Source organism: Muscardinus avellanarius, assembly GCF_963383645.1.
Source record: "Muscardinus avellanarius genome assembly, chromosome: 4".
NCBI classification, from domain to species: domain Eukaryota; kingdom Metazoa; phylum Chordata; class Mammalia; order Rodentia; family Gliridae; genus Muscardinus; species Muscardinus avellanarius.
This window is the reverse complement of record NC_137789.1, coordinates 123,747,814-123,751,098: the sequence shown is the minus strand read 5'-3', so window position 1 is coordinate 123,751,098 and position 3,285 is coordinate 123,747,814. Positions and strand designations below refer to the sequence as shown.

Genomic DNA, 3,285 nt, shown 5'->3' with positions numbered 1-3,285 from the left:
AAAAATGAAAAAAATCCCACACATAAACATAAACACATACACAAAGAACTCTTATACCATGAATTTAAGTGTCAGTCTATAAATTCAATTTATAACACTGAAGCATAAGTAATCTAATAATGCCCTGCCCTATCCTTTCTTTTCATTTTAAGTGTTAAAAAGGCATCAAAGAAATGTTTCACGTAACCTTTAAAATAAGGTGCAGAGAAGGATCGCAACAAGCTTCCACAAATACAACTCCAGTTACATCTCAGTGCTGTTAAGTGTAATCCACCACCAAGCGGTCAGAAACACTCAGCTCCTGGGTCAATATTCACAGCTCCCAAAGGAGCTAGGTTTTTATGCCAGAAGCCTGCTCAATGCTACTGTCTCTCTCTTTAGAGTTCATTAGGGTAACTTTTGTTACTTCTGGCCTGGACACAGCCCAAAACCACTGTTTCTGTCCTCTTTCCTGCCTCTCTAGGATTTAATAATCTTAGAAAAAGAGTCTGTTTGTCTTGCCATTTTCAAAGAGTATCACATTAAGACCACATTCCCCCAACCTAGAAAAATTTTTCAAAAACCACAGGTACTTTCAGTAATCTTATTTGTTCAAAGTATAAAATTCTCACGTTTAAAAAGAAATATAAACCAGAGACTAGTACCTTTGCTTTCTTCTGACAGAAACACAGGATTCATACCATGTTTAAAATCTAAACTTCATGCATATAAACATCCAGAGAGGTATAAAGTTTTACAAAGCCCTTAACATCATTCGAGTACATTTAGCATTGGCTAGACCACAACAGGAAGCATGTTAGCAAGTTGGGCGAAGAGACTTTCCCAAGAGCACAATACTTTTCTAGGCCCTGTGTCAGTCATGTAAAAATCTAAACAACATGTAATCCTTTAAAATTGTCCCCAGACATCCCTTTCCTTCAATCGCTTCCATAGCCCACCCCCAACCCAAACCCACTGTGAAGTCTTCCATCTCACAGATGATCTTAATGTTCCCCATTACTAATGACAGCTGCCTCAGGTTCTGCTGCTGTTGCAGGTAGTCTTGGCACTTTATTAGCAGGGCTTGGAATATGCTCAGTTGCTGTGTTTGAGTGCACAAGGCCTACTCCTCCCTCCAGTGTGTCGTCGTTTGGAGAGGGGCGCTGAGCATACGTTCTCCTGTGCTTTTCATCCACTCTAACCAGGTACCATGTTCCCTCAAAAAGTGAATCTGTTGAACTCTGGGGAATATAGTTGGCCAAGTGATGAGTGTCCTCTCTGAGTTTCATGTTTTCAGCAAAGACATCTGGTGCTATGCAAGTTCTTGAGTCAAACCTTGATTTAAGATCACATAAACTTGCTGTTACTTTATCAAGAGCAGACCCTGGTGTGGCATCTTGTGTAACTTTAAGAGAGTACAGGGTAGCAGCCAAACCAGAACCATAAGAGAACACCCCAATCCTCTTTCCTGCCAATTGCTGAGGCGAGTACTGTGCCAGAACAGAAGCAAGGGCACCATATACTGAAGATGTATACGTATTTCCATTTTGATTTGATACAAGCAAAGATGCCTTTGTTTTCTGATTAAAGAGTTCAGAACTAGCCTTCATAAAAGCTTTTTCCAAATCTCTGTCAAAGTAAGTATCTTCTAATTTGATATCCCCAAAGGCTTCCAGGCCACTGTAAATACTATTTTTATCCCTGTTTTGGTCATTAAGGAAGTCATTCAGCATCATCCGAGCTAGAGATTTCTGAACCAGTTTACAATATGGTGAGTGGAAGATCATGAAGCCAAAATCATTCAAGGTAAAATCTTTATCATTTCCCTCTTTCTGCCACTGGGCACGGATCTTTTTGTGGTAGACAGAATAGCAGCGGTCTAATGCACTGAGGTAGCACTGTATAGAAAGTTTTCCATCTACTACAGGATATTCCGAGAGCTATCAGGCTTGTAAAAGTCATAGGCGTGTTGCATATGTGTCCCACGAAGTCCTCGGTCAAAAATTAAAGGAGCATTTGGCCCAATCAGCAAAGCCACAGCTCCAGCTCCACCTGTAGGTCTGGCATTTCCTGTGGCATATATGGCAACATCTCCTGCAACTACCAGGGCATACCGTCCATCCCAAGAGCTGGATTTAATCCAGTCAACAGCATTGAAAACAGCAGCTGTGCCTCCATAACATGTGTTAGTTGTATCTATTCCTTCTATATCTGTATTCCCTGACTCCTCAAAACAGCTGCATCAAATTAGTCTTCACTGACTTTGATTTGTCGATGATTGTCTCTGTTCCAACTTCCAACCGCCCAATGCAATCATAAGACAGGCCATTCCTCTCCATCAGATTTTTTCCAATTCTGCTTGATCAACATATTGGGAAGGAATATAGATCTCAAGGGCAACAATTCCAACATCTTTTGGCCAACAAGCTTCTGCATTCAAAGGAAGTGACCCAGGCATGGTGAAAGAGCTGTGAGAACAGAGAACCGCAGTCTCCAGGTCTGTTACTGTTTCCTCCATTGGACACTAGACATGACCCGCCAGTCAGCGAGTGAAGGAAGCTAGCAGTGAAGGAACCGTACGCCTGAATAGTTTTTTTTGAGTTTCCTATTGTTGATTTCTAATTTCATTCCATTATGGTCTAAAAAGATGCAAGGAATTATATTACATCTTTTGAATTTGCTGGTGCTTTCTTTGTGTCCCAGGATGTGATCTATTTTGGAGAAGGTTCCATGGGCTGCTGAGAAGAATGTGTATTCTGTAGTTCCTGGCTGAAATATTTTATAAATGTATATTAGGTCCATTTGTTTTATAGTTTTCTTTAGTTCAAAGAGTCTTTACTCATCTTCTGCCTTGAAGATTGATCCAATGTTGTGAGAGGCATATTAAAGTCTCCCAGAATTATTGTGTTTGGGTCTATTTGAGATCTGATGTCCAGAAGGGTTTGTTTTACAAATGTGTTTGCACCCACATTTGGGGCATAAACATTTATTATCATTATATCTTCTTGGTGTATTGTTCCTTTTAATAAAAGGAAATGCCCTGTTTTGTCTCTTCTGATGTGTTTTTGTTTAAAGTCTGTTTTGTTGGATATCAGGGTTGCTACCCCTGCTCTTCTTTGGTCTCCAATAGCATGGTATATCTTTTTCCATCCTTTCATTTTTAGTCTGTGAATGTCTTTGGCTGTAAGGTGAGTTTCTTGCAGACAGCATATATTTGGATTATGTTTTTTTAATCCACATTGCCAGTCTATGTCTTTTGATTGATGAGTTAACTCCTTTGACGTTAAGAGTTATTATTGATATATG

At 39.9% G+C, this 3,285-nt stretch overlaps 1 pseudogene across 1 annotated transcript; it reads right to left on the bottom strand.

Annotated features, from left to right (window-relative positions):
* Positions 1–983: 983 nt before the first annotated feature.
* LOC308261836 (hydroxymethylglutaryl-CoA synthase, cytoplasmic-like) lies at positions 984–2,497 on the bottom strand (annotated as a pseudogene). The gene has a single exon. The product of its transcript is annotated as a hydroxymethylglutaryl-CoA synthase, cytoplasmic-like (transcript).
* Between the last annotated feature and the right edge of the window lie 788 nt (positions 2,498–3,285).